Source organism: Lissotriton vulgaris, chromosome 4_1 (genome assembly GCF_964263255.1).
Source record: "Lissotriton vulgaris chromosome 4_1, aLisVul1.2, whole genome shotgun sequence".
Taxonomy (NCBI): Eukaryota; Metazoa; Chordata; class Amphibia; order Caudata; family Salamandridae; genus Lissotriton; species Lissotriton vulgaris.
The window spans coordinates 1994524640-1994542501 of NC_141691.1; positions in this window are offsets into that span (position 1 = coordinate 1994524640).

A 17862-nucleotide genomic window follows, 5' to 3' on the forward strand; every position below is an offset into this window, starting at 1 on the left:
TCGCATGGACCCAGATCCAGGACAAGCTTATTCCTGTCCACCAGGGAATAAAACCTAGAATGAAGCGGGAGAGATTGAGTCAGTCCATATCCTGCCGGTCCCTCTTAATGTACTGGTGGGAGGTCGGCCAAGGTAATGTTTTTGCTGGAACTGGCACAAGAGAACGTAAAATGAAATATTTGGGTTCCGTGGGGGTGAAAAGTCCAAACTGTGCCTGATACAGGGCAGCCTGGAGGTTCACGTTCTACTTCCCAAGTTGGTCAGAAGGACCACCTTCCTCAGTACTAGCCTGTGCTGCCTCGGGGGTTTCCAGCCCCTTAGACTGGGAAGGGTCAATGGTCCCTCTTATGAGTCAGATTGTCTTGCTGCCAAAGGGCCCACCGGAGCCTCAGCTACAAAGCACCCAGTTTTGTTAAAAGGGGAGACCGCCGTCCCTTGTTGTGCTTTTTGGAAGGAGTCGATGGGGTGCGGGACAAGGAGGCTTCAACTCAATGTGGCGCACTTTTGTCAAATGTTGCCCGATGACAAGAATCGCTCAATGGCAGGCTTACGCACCCACATCCTTTGATTTGATTTGATTTTGTAATTTGTAGAGCGTTCGAATGCCCGAGGGCGTCTTGGCGCAGTGATCCTTTACCTAAGACCTCAATTAGGGTTGGGAAGAGCTGCAAGAATCCCATAATATGGCAGCCCTCCCATCCCACCAAACCCTGTTATATTTAGAGTCCGGGGAACAGCAGGCTTTCCATCGGTGGAGGGTCTGCTGGCTCAGCTGAAGACACCCCCTGGTCCAGCAGTCCATCCACAAAAGAGCTGCTGGGTCACAGTGGCAGTCCCTGTGCCCTATTAAAGGTCAGTCGACCACTAGCCATTTTCACTGGCTGCTTCCTCCGTGCATGGACCTGGGAAGGGAAAATGCAGTAATCTCCTCTAAGGGAGAAAAAACTCCCTGTGTGTCAGGACTATTTATTTTCTGTTTAGACAAAAGTAACACCTGTTTGGGGAGTTTGCTTTCTCTGAACAAATACATTTCCTAAACAGGTGGTTTAAACGTGTTGCATTTTGAGCAGACTTACTGTAAAGAGAAACGCTGTGATACCCAGACTAGGCAGATAAAGATCTCTAGATAGGGCAAACGGCCCTCCTGCCAGGGTGGTGGAGGCTAAGGTATTTGCCCCCTGATGGGACAGTGCACCCTCTGCTTGGTCTAAATGCGCTTGCTTGCCACAGTTCGCATTAATGGGGTTCAAGAACAGGGGTTTATTTACTAACTTTTGATGTAATGCAGCACAACAGTCAAAGTTGGTTCACAGTGTTCATGAACGGGAGAGAGAAAAACAGCACCATCTCTACTAAGATACACCTCTGGTTTTTCTTCCTGGTGCTCACGCGCAATGGGCTGTCAAGCTGGAGTAGCGGAAAGCCCCTACTGCCCTTTTGGTTGCTACATCACATTGGCAGGTAGGGACAGAGTGTACATTGGTGGCACACGTGCACGCAGTCTATCCATGTGTGTGGAACGCTCCAGCAGCGGCCTGTCACAGTACACGCAGCACAGCATCCGATGACGTAAGGCTCCGCGCGCCGAGGATGACTGACCAATACAAATGGATTAACACGCTAAGGGTCTTTCGGAAGCGCAATTAATTTGATTATGCGTAAATAAACTCCAGCTTCGGGACGGAACTGGCGGGGATGTTTTAATCACAGGCGGGAGATGGATCGACGGCGCGATAACGCCAGAGTGCTGGACACAATAACGGTAATTTATGGCCTGCGTTGCCACATAGTCAATTTCGCTTTAATTTTGCTCTATTGCTGGGCCTCTTTTATTGCCGCTATCTGTAATGGAAATCGGATGCTGGGAGGCAGCTGCGGTTGCTGCATTAATAGGGGAAAGGTTATCCCTGATGCCACTTACCGTGGTGCAGAGGAGACGCGCCTCCCTAGCATCCCTTCAGCCCCTGTACTGAAGGTGGTACACTTACTATGTATTATATATGATCCAGCTTCCTGCATATCCTATCACATCAGCTGCTGTGATGTCACACCAGTGTAAAAACACATGAAACCATATACTATTCAGGTTTTTCTGTAAACTGGATTAGTGCCTGCTGCTCTCGAATTGGTCATCAAAATTGAGGGAAAATGAAGACAAGCGATGTGCCTAGGATCACACAATTTGGTCAAGAAGTGAAGCAGGGATGTGATCCTGTTTTCTGGTTATACATTGTGGAGGTTGAACCTGACACTCTATTTGCACCTATAATAAGCTAAACTTAAAAGAAAACCGGTTCTTAATACTTGAATTTTGGAGAGACTTAGCACCTCCATTTTGGCACTTGAATAGATTAGCAGAAAAAAAAGGTCTTGGAGGCACCATAGACACTGCTCCTAGGTTTCACCCCTTACAAGAAAACACAAAAAGAGAAGCGAGCATAGACGCTCTGCGTGTTTGAACCTCAATTTCTACTTTGCTGCACTAACCATCTTTGCAAATCAGGCCAGTTTTGAACTTGTAAAGACACGCTGTATAAGGTTTTTTACAAACTATGGGAGACTGTATGCATTTGGGCTTGTTGTAGTCAGTGGCTGTGGTAATATCAGAAAAATAAACAGTAAAACAAGCATTGACAACGCAAGTAGGCGCTGGCCACCAGCATTATTGTTTGTCATGGTTTTTGCAAACGTTATTGTTCAAGAAGCAGCTGAGCCCTTATCAATCTAAAAAAAGCTTTGGGTAAAAGCAACAAAAGTTCTGGTCTAAAAAAATCTGACATTATCATAGAACTCCCTGGCACTGAAAGGAACTAATTTGTGGGTGGGCGGGCACCTTGTGAAAGGGCAGCATGCCATACCCATAGCTCGAATAACACCATTTCGGTGTGTCTTGAAACATCAAGAAAATGCCCTTCAAGTGCATTCAAACTCTAGACTCGAAACTTTGAATAGCAGCAACAGCCAACAATCAAAACAGACAAGAACATAAGAAACTTGATGTGCAATTCACGGAGAGGGAAATGCTAAACCCTAAATACTAAGAGGCTCATGTAGACAATCAAAGCAACACCCGTTTACCGCTCTACTCTGTGCCTGATTCCCGCCAGTACAGATGACAACACAAAGTTCCTAACCTCCTCTTCAGAACAACTAGACCACGCTGAAACAAGGTTAAGAGCACTTCCTGAAAACTGAGCACTGTGACACCTGACAGTAATACATAGGAATAGTATTGGATTGTAGGGTACATTTGTGGGAGTTGTGGACAGACTTCACAGAGTCCCTACCTATTTATAATTTGCTGCTATGTCCCACCCATTTCAGGCCAACTTTTCCTAGACATTGGGAAAATAAACTTGCAGACCCATAAATGCTCCAATGATCTGAGAAGGGGATTTCACTGGGCCATATGACTGCTTAGAATAAGTCAGAGCAATGTCAGCTTGTTGGACTTGGCACTTTTTGCAGGGTTATCCCCAAACTTTTTGCTTCTTTCTCCTATTTTTGCCTGACCTGTTGTTGTTGGTTTTAGGAATCTGGGCACTCTACCACAGCTGATCAGTGTTAAAGTGCAAATGCTCTCTGTATAAATTGTTATTATGATTGGTGCTCCCTCATTGGCATATTTGATTTACTAGGCAGTCCCTAGTAAAGTGCACTGAGTGTGCCGGGGCTGGTAAATCAAATACTACCAGTCTGCCTGCAGCACTTATTGTACCACCCACATGAGTAGTTCTGAAACGGTAACTCAGGCCTGCCACTGCAGTGTCTATGCGCAGTTTGTAACTGCCATGTCGACTTGGGAAATGCACCCACTTGCCAGGCCCTAACCTTCCCTTTTCTTACATGTCATTCACCCCTAAGGTAGGGCCAAGGTACTCCTGTGGGCAGGGTGCAGTGTATGTGAATGGTATGACATGTACTGGTGTGTGTGACATGTCCTGATAGTGAAATACAGCCAATTTCGTGTTTCACTATTGAAAGGCTATCTTGCCCCATAGGACAGAATGGGGAATGCTTTGTAACAGACGTGGGTCCCAGGCTCACTGTGCCACTGGAATCAAGCTATCCTGGCTGAAGAGGCGTGAAACCCCGAAACCGGTCCTATGATGCTTGTTTCCGGTCCAGGGAGGACCTGGCTTGGCAGTTCGGGCTGGACTGTTCCATGAGGCACAGGGTCAAGACTGATTTGCATATGGCCAAGTCTAAACTGGGGTGGCATTGTGAGCAAAAGAATGATGGATTATACCCAGATCTATTGACTGGGGCTGAATGTTTTGATTTGTTCTGCATTCCGTCCATCAATTGTGTGGCTTTTGCTTTCTCGCCCTAAGTGCGCCGGGTATGCCCAGACGTGGATCCCGGGCTCACTGTGCCACTGGAATCAAGCTATCCTGGCTATAGAGGGGTGAAACCCCGAAACCGGTCCTAGGAAGCTGGGACAAAGCTGAGCGCCTGCTGGCGCGATTGATTGGAATGGAGACGCAGCACCACCCTATTTTAACCATACAATCCGAACTGGGAGGTCTGGTTTACACTCAGCATGGGATTAACCAAGTGTTTGTGACCCCTCTGCACAAAATATATTCTGAGCCCCAGCCCCCCGTAACCGCAGCGGTTATATCAGCCTTTTTAGCGGGAGTGGAACTGCCCTGCATGGATCCTGAGAGTCAGGAGTCCTTTGGGGCCCTGCTAAGGGGGGAGGAAGTACGGGCAGCGATCGCCCATCTGCCGACGGTATGGATGGCCTAGTGGCTGAACTTTATAAGGAGTATGGTGGGTCTTGATCCCCAAGTTGTTGGAAACCATGGCAGAAGCTGCTGAAAGCGGTATCCTCCCGGACTCCATGTGCGCGGCACTAATAGTGATGATTCCGAAACCAAGGAAGGACCCCCTGCTCCCCAGTTCTTATAGGCCAATCTCAATGCTAAACGTGGATCTTAAAATCATTAGCCAAGTGTTGGCGAGCCGGCTCCTCCCATACCTCCGTCGACTGGTACATGATGATCAGTCCGGTTTTATACCGGGCAGGAATACACTACGGAATATCCGCTGCCTCGCGCATATTATGCAATCCTTACAGGGAAGCGCCCAGCAGTGCACCCTAGCTTTCCTTGATATCGAACAAGCTTTCGACTTGATCCGGTGGGACTATTTTTGGCAGGTGCTCCTGAAATTGGGTCTGGGGGAGGGATTTGTTAACTGGGTTAAACTACTATATGCGCGGCCAGTGGCGAGAGTTTTCACGGGTCGGTATGTATCGGACACACTGCCCATAGAGAGGGGGACGAGACAGGGGTGCCCGCTCTCCCCCCTGCTTTTTGCCCTGGCAATGGAGCCACTGGTCTGTTATCTTCGTCGTGTGCTCTGGGATCAGGGAATCCGGGTGGGTGGTATAGAACACATTATGTCTCTGTATGCCGATGATACCCTGATATACCTGCAGCGGCCGGCTCGGTCGTTACCATCACTAATGGAGGCTCTGGCCCAATTTGCAAAAGCTTTGGGGCTATATATTAATAAAGCAAAATCACAATTCTATGCGATTGGGTCAGTGACCGACTGGGACGGAGCCCAGCTCCCAGACTTGGGACTTCCGTGAGTGATGGATATGCTACATTACCTGGGGATATGGAGAGGCAGGGATGACACCACCTTTTACCAACACAATATGGGACGAATACTACGAGGTCTCCGGGGCAGTGTTGCCTTTTAGAACACACTCAAACTTTCGCTAATGGGGAAGATTGCCCTAATAAAGATGGTGGTCCTGCCTCATTGTCTATTCACGATGCAGGGTTCCTTCATCGAACTGCCGCATCGGGTGTTTAGGGAATTGAATGCACTAATTACTCTATTGCTGTGGAACGTAAGCGGAGCTGGGTCAGCCTGGAGGTACTGAAACGTAGGTGGGGACGGGGGGGATTGGAAATTCCAGATATTTTGCCTTGCAACTCCAATACGCCATTGCCTGGCTGGATACGGACCCCTCCTGGGAGAGGTCCTTGATGGCAGACTCATGTGGGCACCAGCAGTTTGGGACTCTTCTCTGGCGGGCGGGGGTTGGTAGGGGGGGAGACGGGAACACAGTCCCCCACTGGTGCAGCTATTAGCCGATATGGCATAGAGTGACTCGTCGACTTATCCGGGCCAGGCAGTTTGCTCCCGAGGTTGATTTTTGGCTTATGCCGGCCTTCGCTCAAATTGAGAGGGTTATGTCGATGGAGAAGTGGAAGGAGGGGCGTTGCCTTATGCTGTCGGACCTCTATCCGGATAACAAATTTATCACTTATCAGGAGGCAGTAGCCACCTTCGAGTTGGGACCAGGGCAATTCCTGCAGTATGTGAAAATAGTGGCAACAGCGCAGCAGTTGTGGCCTTCATTCCCAGACGCTCCGGAGCACACAAATACACTGATCACCATGATAGCCATGGCTGGAGGGCGGAAGTTCGTCACCCACCTCTATAGGGCGCTGAGGGAGGACAAAAAGAACGGACCCCTAAAGGTAGAGGAGAAATGGCAGCAGGTGTGTCCGCAGGAAATCACGGCTCATGATTGGGAAAAGATACATGAGAGTGTGCGGAAAGTGTTGGTATGCAGTCGATTCAAACAAATTCAGTATAACATGGTACACATGACCTATCTCTTACCCAGGCGACTTTACGTCATTGACAACTCCAGAGATCCACACTGCCCTAGATGTCGCCACGCCCCGGCGGACTTCCCACATATGGTGTGGACCTGTTCGGTAATTCAGACGTACTGGAGGGCGGTCCTAGACCACCTGATTAGGATTACAGGGTGGCGAATTGACATGGACACGCGCCCCTGCATTTCGGGATTGATCCCCCGTGATCCTTAACGTAAGACTAGTAGGCGGTTTCTGGTTCTGGGGCTTGTTATAGCTAGACAGTGCATCGCGATTCATTGGTTAACCCAACAGGGGCCCTCAGTGGCGAAATGGCAAACTGATCTAAGAGAGTGGGCTCTGGCAGAAGAGGGGCATATGCGGGCCACTAGAAGAGATGATAAATTACCTGAGGTATTGCTGGCATGGGGGTGATGATGAAGGATGTAACAGGTCAGGCCTCACATTCTACACAGGATCACAAGCTGGGACGACTACCAGTGGGGGGATCGCCCCCAGCCCAGAGGAGAGGAATGTGGAGACTCTGGAAGAACATTAAGTTACATGGACCTCTAATTAGACAGACCCAGGGGAGGGGATGGGGGGGTGTTTTGGAGGGGAGGGGTAGGGAGAGTTGAGGAGGCGTGCGGGTTAAGTTGATTACAGTTAAGATAATATGAAGTGATGCCACAACAACAAAATATTCCGTGAAGGCTTGAACAACGCCCAAAGTACAGACAATTGGACTCAATTCCTGAGTTTAATGGTGGGTTGGTTCACTACCTCGGCTGAGGTAGAAGTGTTATGTATTTGATTCTGTATATGAACGTGATATGCGGATTGGCAGAAAAAATTCAATATAGAAAGTTTTAAAAAAAGAGTCTCAGATGTGTAGGCCTCATTGCCCATAAAGGCATGGTGAAGACATTCAAAAGTAAGGCGTATAGAAATTAATGTTGAACATGTCCTTACAGTGAAATACTCTGAAAAACAATTTTCACTGCAGCAAGGCTGGCTGCAGTCCCAGGGAATCATTGTTTTACATTGTTACATGTATTGAATTCTAAATTTGGACAGGAAGCAGCTAGTAAAGTACTTTAAAATCTATTTTGAACTGTAACTTAAAGTTCTTTATAAAGGCTTAAGTTGGATTTTAAATTATTTTTAAAATGCACATTTACAAAATTGCAAATTTTCCACCTAAAGTTTCATGGAGTTATCAGCTGCCTGTGCGGTGAGGACATTGCCAATGCGAAATGCGTATTTTAGCCAGACAGTGCACAAATGGGACTGCGTTTAGAGAGGAAAGGGTCTTTCTGACAGGATAACTAGTGAGGAGTGGGCCCTGCACTGGTTACACTTCAAGGAGATTTCCTCAGCACTCACAAACAGATCGGACACCAGCACTTTTTTTAAGAGCCAGGCTGGACCCAAAGCCAGGGTTAGAGGGGAAAATTGAACGGAACCAATTTTGGAGTCATACAAATGGGTGTCCCACAGGCTGGACTGCGCACAAAAGTGGCATCCCAGAACATAAAAGAGAGCAAGACTTTCACCAAACTGCAACAGCGGCAACACGATGAACAGTTGGAAGGATATGCTCCCTGATCCCCTAAGGGACTGAGATCTTTGTCTGCAGCTAACCCCAAGTGGCTTCTCCAGGGCCAGTGATGCTCACCCCCTACCCTGGGCCGGCATATACTTTGAAGGAGGCCCAGGACCCAATCCCCAGGCCACAAAGAAAAATACCAAGTCCGGAGACCCAGAAGAGAAAGACTTCTCCCCACCATGGGGAAAGTGTTTCCGGAGTGCGGGAGCAGGAAAACAGATCTTGACAGCTCTCACCCAGCAAGGAGCTAAGCGCGGAGAGCTGACAGGGGTCACGGGGGTCTTACGTTTCCCCTGCGGCCTCCACCACAAAACCTTCCTTGTCCCGGTTGGGGTCAGGCACCCCCATTTGAGAAGAAGAAAAAAGAGAGCGAGAATAAGGATCGCAGTTTTCTTAACACAGCAGAAGCTGCTTCTGTGACATTCCCCGCTCCACAGAAAGAGCATCCCATAATACTCTGTAGGGCTCAATGGGCATTTTTTCTATGCTTGTGGTGGCCCTGTGAGGGCAGTGGCATCACCAAATGTAAATGTTAGGGACTGTAGGGGCTGGAGTGATTGTAGAAGCCCCTAAGATGCATTTAAAATGGATTCCTACGTCTCCCAGGTCAAAGGATGCGTGACCTGGAGAGGCTTTTACATTATTTTTCAAGCGTTTCTAAGGCTGGAACTTTTGTTCTATGGCCTGGGATGGCAGGGACCTCAAGTGGCTGGCTCTATGACTGCATTTTATATACCCTAAATGTGTGAAAGAAATATCCAGACACATGTAAGGTTGATTTCAAATGCTTTATTTATGGTATACTGCTAACAGTGTTTTTTGATAAACATTGCAATGCTTTCCTGACAATAATGTTTTCACTTAAACATGGGCATTAAGCTGAATGATATAATGGTGATTTGTAACATGTTTATTGGTCTTTTACTGTGATGACCCCTTGATAAAGCCACAAGCATTGCAAAATAATACATTTGATTTAGTAATGTGTGTATTAAATGTTCTTTTCCTGTTTTAAAGAAACTACTGACTGGACAATCGTGTATTGAGTGTTATTGTTGCATGCCAGCGAATGGTGGTTACTAGTCCACACCACCTCCCCTGAGGAAGCCTTGCACTACTCTGCTTTGCTACCCTGAGGGAGTCAAGTGCTACAATAAGGTGCTTGGTCCCTAGTAAGGAGAAATTGTGGCTCTATTATTTGTTCAGATCTCACATCCTGTACATCTAATAGCCCAATTTCTTACGCACTGAAAAAAAGTTGCTCCTTATATTGCCCAGTCCACAACCTAAACTGAAGGCTGGACCTGTGTTATGCACCCCACATTTGCTGCGGCAGAATAAAGAGACTGAAAATATGTGTAAGGCTCTTTCAGCTCACAGCCTATCCCATGCGAGGAGTCTCACATGGGATAGGCCTAGCATATATATGCCATCAGGGTGAATGCAAGTGTTATTTATTTATTCATAGATTTGGAATGGATGAAGGTGGAGTGCCCAAGTCGAAGGAACACTAGGTTGAGAACTAGGGTAAACAGAATGACCTCAATTTTTTGACTATTGTCATTCTGACAACTGGAAGCCATTCAGTTTGCAACCAATAACCTGCAAGATATGAAAGCAGCTTGAGAGGAAGAGGGTTTAGCTGAGATTTTTAGGATGATTTGAGTGTTTTCAGCATACAAGTCTATGTCGAAGGAAAGGAATGAATAAAAGAGGGCAATGATGGAGCATAGCCATTGATGCTCTATGTTGCATAAACTCTTTTAAATCTGGCCCCAAAACTTTATCCCTTCCTCCTCCAGTACTGTATTTTACACCATATTTTATTTGGCCACACATTGGATTTAGTACCATGTGAATCTAGAATGAAATTAGAATTCTAGAACATAGTTTAAAACGCAAAAAAAATCAAATCCCCACTACCCAAGAGAGAACAGTCATAAATTCACCAAGTTTGAAGGATGCTGAAGGTAAGCTCCTGTAAAACTCTGCGTCCAGAAGGGCCTACTAGTAATTGTTCTGAGTGCAGTGCACTCAGTCAGAGCTGGTGGTGGGGTTAGACCAGTTAGCAACTCAAGGGGACATGTTGTCTGATGTAGAGGCAATTTCAAGGTTCGTATCTTAACAGTTGTTGTTGGCATGCACCCACTGGGCCAAAGGTTTACCCGATAGGAACTGGGAACTAGGATTTGGGGTCAGGAGCCAGGCAACACCCGGCCCAACACAGGTAGGAGCTTCAGACGCAGAGCAGGAAGACAATGGTTCACTGAGTCCACCAGATATTGTGGAGTGTCAGGGCAGAGACCCAGGACTCTTAAAACATACAGATTGATCACCAAGTCTAAATATCGACAAAGACAAACTAGAGGGGATTGATCATGCTTCTCAGATACACACTACATCTTCCATGGACAACATTCCTATTGAACATGGACTTTTGGTCTCATACAGACAAACATGTAACACATCACACTCAGTGCTTATCAAATTTGCTTACCTTGGGGAGGAAGGTAGCTCATCTATTTGGGGTACTTCACAGGGGAGAGGCTGGTAGGCCATCTCCCTTCCAGTGGGATAGATAAAATGGCCAAGGCTCTGAGGCCAGAATCAACTAGCACCTACTGTTAGTATCCTCATAGCTAATTTCTATGGTTATGGCCATACTCTTGTATTATCTCTACTGTCTGCTCTCTTGATGATTTCACAAAATTGCTTTCACCGGAGGTAAAGTACAGAGTAGGTCAGAAAATGTCAAACATGAGCGGGGTGGTATAGCTTCATGGGTCATGAAAGGACCTTTGACCCTACAACCATCATGTGTGCAGATTAAACTACGTCACCAAGTACAAAGTGGCAGTTCCTTGCCCTTGTTACAAGTCCTACCAGCCTTCTCTTTTCCTGAATTGCCTTGGCATGCTTAAAATGCGCATACCAGTCTGGGGTAAGGGCTGCAACTATAAGAAAACAAGAAAAAGGTCCCTAAACGTTGGGGGTATACCCTATGTCGTACGGTAGCTCACCAAGATGGCTTGGGGGCTATCTACGACTTGACAGAGAAAATTATCTTTGAGATTCAACATGCATACAATACCTAAATGGAGGCTAACAGTCAGTGTAGGAACTCTGTGTACAATTATTCACAACATTTTTTTAAAAAACTCTAGTATTCGCCATTATTTAAAATCAACAATTTATTGTTTAAAATTAATAACATAATACAGTCTAACAATACATAAAAAAATTTTTACAATCAGATACAGATTTAAAAAACCAAAAGTCGACGCGGCGTTTCGGTGTCTTGTATCGATGGTAACACCTTCTTCAGACGGGTTTTTTTAAAAAAAAATCTCTCAAACTTTTTGAGGGATTCTGACCATATAAGATATTTTGAGGGTGCAGTTTTTCACTCATTAATCTGCCTCTCATTAGTGTTTCTTCATTAGATGGAATTTAGGGATACTTATTCCACCTGGACATAAAATTCATGTATGTGGTCAGTGCTGTATCAGGGGTGACCACCGTATGTCTTTTCAACTTGAAAACATGTTTCTTTTATATATAATGCGGGTTAGTTTCCAGCTTGTCTTTTTGTAGATAGAGGCTTTTGTATATATTTGCTTCCTTCTACCGTCTTGCGTCTTATTCCTCCGTTATTTTAGGAATAACACTTCTATTGGAACAGCGGCCTCCCTGTCACCTGGTCCTGATACAGCTTCCTCATGGAGTAAGGGCTGCAACATCATCAAAATACACTAATTACAACTGTTTCAGTCCAGCTCACCCAACAGTTGGATCACTTGTCCCATCAAAGGGATTGATGATGTGCTCAAAGAGTCAGAACAAGAACATAAAGGATACTTTAACCTCTGACCTTTATTTGATAGTATCCTAATGTCATGAAAATGTACATCGAATGTCCCCCTAATCTACTCTCATGGTTGAGATTCACACTTTGTCATCTGGCTCAGAATCAGAACATGTCTTTAGATGCTTTAGGAAAAATGGAAAGACAGGCTATTGAGTAGCAGCAAGGTGTAAGCCCACTGGATGTCTACCAAGAGCGCTCTACAGGCGCAGTACAAAAGACTAGTAAAGAGCAACCTAGGACATGAAGAAGATATAGCAGTCATGTTCTTGGATGAGATCTCAAGCAAAGAGCTGCCAGGTTCATGCTGCGGCTGCTTTGTATACATATTAGTTAAATGCACCACTGGTCAAACATCTACCCTGATGTGTGCTCTGCTGTAACAGCCACCTGAATAAAGGGCCCTCTCCTCCTCAACCTGACACAACTCCTGCTCAACATATTCTGCTAATTCAACAGAACATTAGAGGAGATAACCATGTGAGCTCCTTGGCCGGGGATAGTCAACGTCTTGCGATCCAAAATGTTTTTCTCAACTGGAAATGGATCCTGGTCATAGTCCTGACCTCATCTTCTCCCAGATCCTGACCCCCCACATAACAAAGTGCTGCAATTTGTGTGGTCTGATCATATCAACATCTTCTTCAAGAACTTCCATGAACAGCATATATTGCGGACAATACCTCAAGTTTAAAGCACTCCATTGTTCGACAGAAGTCTGCTCAAGATCCTTCCCAGTCAAGTTCATCCAAATACTCTCCCCTATTGAGATGTCCACCTACAGCCCTGCTGCAGACATCCTTGCCCCTATTGTGCAAGTGGTGACTAATGTTCAACCATGAGGTTCTCACTTTGTTTGTAATGACCTCTTGACTTTTTTAAGCCTGGCTTTACAGCCCAGCTGTCCTCTACACCTATTGTTACCAAAACCTAAAAATCTCCATAGAGCGATGAAGCTTTGGCTTCTCCCAGAAGATTATTTCTCTTTCACCTCAATAAATTGCTTGTTTGGTGTATTGTTTTACCTCCAGCACAATGCAAATCTCAAAAATCGAGTCAATTGTTAAATATATCTAATACATATAGGGGCTGATTTACAAGCCCCTTGCAACACATTTACAACGCCGTTGCATCACTTCTGTGATGCAGCGGCGGCATAAACCATGCACCACGTTGCAACATATTTACAACATGACGCATCTAGGGAGATGCATCACGTTGTAAAGCCCCTGCACCACATTTAACCTGCGTCAGATTTAATGTATGCAGGGCGGGTGTACTGTCAGAAAAAGCCTCGTAAAAGTAGATTTCACTGAGTCACTTTTCAGAGCCCGCTGCTACGAAACCTTACGCCTGCTTGAAGCAGGCGTAAGGAGTGGCACAGAACGTTAGGTATGGGCGGTCCCTGAACATTGCTGGAGTTGCGTCACGCTTGCGACACAACTCCAGTAATGAGCCACCCTTACGCCATCAGATGCGATACGCATCTGACTATACCTGCGCCACGGTGCGCTGCATTGTAAATGCAACACATCCATGGTGGCGCAAGGGTAGAATTGCGTGTCGCATCAGTACTGGGGCATCCCTGCTAATATGCAGGGATGCGCCAGTCCTTGTAAATCTGCCCCATAGCGTGTGCAGGAATAAATTTGCTGCCCGTCCTCACTCCGGACCCAGTGTTCTTCTCTCGTCCAGCGCGGGCCCCAACCAACTCCCCAAACCAATCCTGGTGCTGCTCTCATGCTATTAACCAGCAAGAGAGAAGCGCAAGGATTGGAAGGAGCGGGCTCTCTTAGCGTTCCCATGGGCTCTGGAGGCCTGTGCTTGTTCTCCACCCAGCTGACTATAGCTGGGTTGGAGAGGCTTAAAGTGCGCATGTCGGGCTAGCCATCGCAAGAGAGCAGGCCGAAGTGACATGCGCATTTTAAACTTGAGTGCCTAGCCAACCACTCCTCCCTGCAGCTGCCAATCAGCAGCAGTGGTCCTGTCCCGCCCTGACACTCAGCTCGGGACAGGGGTTAGTGAAAAATAAATTGTAATAAATTAACTTTATTACCATTTTATTTTTCATCTCTGTGGCATTTTCTGGGGCATTTTTATTAGATGGGCGACGCTCCTCCGCCCTAATGAAAGAGCAGCTCCTGGTCTCTCATTGGTGTTCTGGTGGCATTGCATTCGCGGTCTCTCTGATCTTCTCTGCACTGTGATATCTCTTGTCTCTTTATGGTTTTCTGGGGACTGTACACCTTGAGCTCTCGCTGATCTTCGTGCACATTTGGGGGAGCTCCCTTGATACTGTTCTGGTTGCCATGCACATTGTTGCCTCTCCTCACTTCTTATATCATATCTGGTTCAATTTGATTACTCTATGCCGATCTGGAACTCTACATCTCTACCCTTCTAGGGGCCTCATTTATGAAAAGTGACGCATCGCTACGTGAAAACAGCGATGCGTCACTTTTCACTGCGCACTCCTTGCGACACCAATGATGCGTCATATTTAATGTATGACACATCATGTCGCAAGGACTTACAGATACGTCAGTATTTCTGACGCATCTGTAAGCGCAAAAGTGACGCATTGCTGGAGTGTGTCACAAAAGTGACGCAACTCCAGCAATGCGTCCTTTCACCTGGGGAAAGCCCCATGTGAAAGGGCTTGCGTCAGTCTTACGCCTGCTGTGAGGCAGGCGCAAGATTTTGACGCAACAGCATCCTAAAAGTGACGCAGTGAAATCTCATAGATTTCACTGCGTCATTATTATGAGGCTTTTTGCAGGGGAACGCCCCCTCTGCATACATTATACCTGACGCAGGTATAATGTGGCGCAGCGGTTTAAAAAGTGATGCATCTACCTAGATGCGTCACTTTTTAAATATGGCGCAACAAGGCGCATTTTGTACGCCGCTGGTGCGTCACAAAAAGTGACGCACCGGCGGCGCAAAACTGACGCAAGGCCTCATAAATAAGGGCCCAGGTTTATATCATGCAGTGGCACGGCGTCAGTTGCCAGCGGCCGGGGCAAGGCAGGTATTGCGTGGCGCAATTTGCACCCCCAATTTTGTGCCCCTAAGAATTTTACCGCCCATGTGGCTCCCACGCTACGCAACTGATATCATGCAAACGCATCAGATGGCCGGGGATTCAGAGAGCCAAGGTGTGCCTTCCCGCAGAGCCATTAGTCAATGTTCAATGAACACAAAATTCAAGTGACACTGTGAATGATGAGGCACAACTGCGGCACTTTGAGATGGACAGCAAAACATGCGTAGCTGATGTATGATGCCTGGCATGGGATTCTGGTTGCTATTCATCAGATCTCTGCCGCTTCCCTCTCTGCTTCGTGCAAACCTGATAAATGTGCACTTCTTTAAAAGTACATCTCATTTTTTAACAGTTTAATTGGCCCCTTTATGTTTTCTTCTTGGAACTCACTGGCAAGCAGCTCAATGTTTAGACTTGGAAAATGTATTTTATGGGCCTGGCATCTCTCTGCAGAACTCACACTGTCAGCCCTCCTGCAGGATAGTAAGATAGTATAAAGCTCCATTGTGATAGTGTTATTGTATGCCACAGTATCGCCTTTGAGCTATCAGCATACAACAATATTGCATGTACTATAGTAACCACTGCTATATCGTCAAGGTAAGCAGTTATATATAATTAAAACAATTTACTATATTAGAATATTGGAATGTTGGGAGCTCTATTGAAAACAATGGAGTGCTCCAGGCTTCTAGTTGCTGGTAGTAGCCCGAAGCATCAACATTCCAATGTTGTCGTTCACAGCTGTTGCTATGCACAAAGGCCTCGCGGAGCCCGAGGGGATTTAATCCCCCTGCAGAACTTCTCTACCCTTGGGCTCAGTTAGAACCTTTGGGGCATATTACCAAGCAATAGCGATTAGAGACAAACATTTACCGCTGAGCTGCGGTGATTTTTATCGCAAATAAACCTTGGTATTACCAAGGTTTATCGCAAATGCGATAAAAATCGGCCGCAATGCATGAATATCGCTGAAAAGTCAGCGATATTCATGCATTACCGAGCTAATGCTCTTATCTATGTTATCCACCTCCCATTGGATAACATGGCTAAGAACTGCTCAGGGCAGGTGTTAGCTTTTGGAGATATTCGCGCTTAGCGCGATTATATCCAAAAGTTGGTAATAGGAGATAGCGTTGTTAGCGACTGTTTCCAGTCGCTAACATCTTGGCACGCCCACTTTGCATGTCATTAGTGATAAATATCACTGACATGCAAAGTGAGGCCCAAGATGGTCGTTATCTCCTACTAGCTGTCGCTAACTGGTGTTAGCGACAGCTAGGTAATAGGGAGATAATTTTATCTCCGCTTTCTTGGCTTTTAAAGCCAAAAAAGCGGAGATAAACCCCCTTGATAATATGCCCCCTTGTTTTTCATTTCTTCGAACATTTTGTCCTCTAGTGGCGGAATGTTCTAATAGCCTTATATCCGTCCGTAGCTGGGCTATACCAGCGTTAAAGTCCCGCTCCCTTGGTAGTGGCCTGAGCTGCGCTAGAGCTGGTCTTTCATAGCCAGTATAGCCCGCTATGGCAGGCTAAAGGCTATAATAGGTAACTGGAATTTTCAGAGCTCTATTGAACACAATAAAGTGGCTTGGGGCAAATAATAATAAGTAGAAACTTTCTGCTCCAACATTCCAATGTTCTATGTCTTTCTGATTCTCCCTTTTTAATTGAGAACAATCTACCTTCAGTGGGTGGAGTGTTCTAATAGATTTATAGCCCTTGTGACATGGTCTATAAGGGTTATTAAGGCCCTGCTGTCGCTGGCTTGATATATGGTGTACACCTATGTAAGTGGGTACCTTCCACCAATCCAGAACACGCTTATGGTGATTTTAGTGGACTTAGACAATCTTAGAAAGTTCTCTAAGTGGTAGCTGTGGAGAACAGCCTAAAGGCTTAGTCCAGAAGGAGTGTAAATCAGTTTGTTTTACCAGAACATAATCTTATTGATATAGATTAAGTGAAAAAGAACCACACAGTGTATTTATAAAAATATGTATTTATTACATAACACTTACTAACACATACAGGTATATCCTAGCAGGAGATACACACAATACTTCTCAATAGAAACAGGTAAGTAGCACGATATACACAATGGCCACCGGCGGGTACCAAACAATATAATAAATTCGTGGAATGCAAACTACGACTCGAGTCAAGACTGTGTTCAGAAGACGTAGAATTGTCGGGAACCCAAGGAACCAGCCGAGGTAAGTAACTAAGAGCGCCACAGAGGATGTGTGCTAAGTGGGAACACGACAGCGTGATCAATATAAGTCAATTGATAAGTAGCTGTTACAATTTTAAAGAAGAAGGAACCTTCTCAGCGGACCCTGAAGAAACCCCATGGAAGACAAAAGGTTGGAGAGCCACCCCACCTGGGGATAGCTTAGGAACTAGGATACCTGTCCCAGGGAAGCCGGGTGATAGGTGTGAAGTGGCGTTGGAAACTGCAGTCGATTCCAATGGAGGACTTCAGAAAGATGCTGCTGCTGGAGAAGGTGAAAGTGTCTGGTGGAGCCCAAAGGTGGATTCATGTTGTAAAGAACCTGCAAGCAGAGGGGGCAGCATCTATTGCACTCAGGAGTGACCAGGAGGCATGGATGATGAATGCCCACCGATGTCGGTGCTGCAGGGGAGCTGACGGTGACTTTAGAACTGTGGCTGTGTGGATCAGGCAATGCTGTGGAAGACCAGGAGCCGTA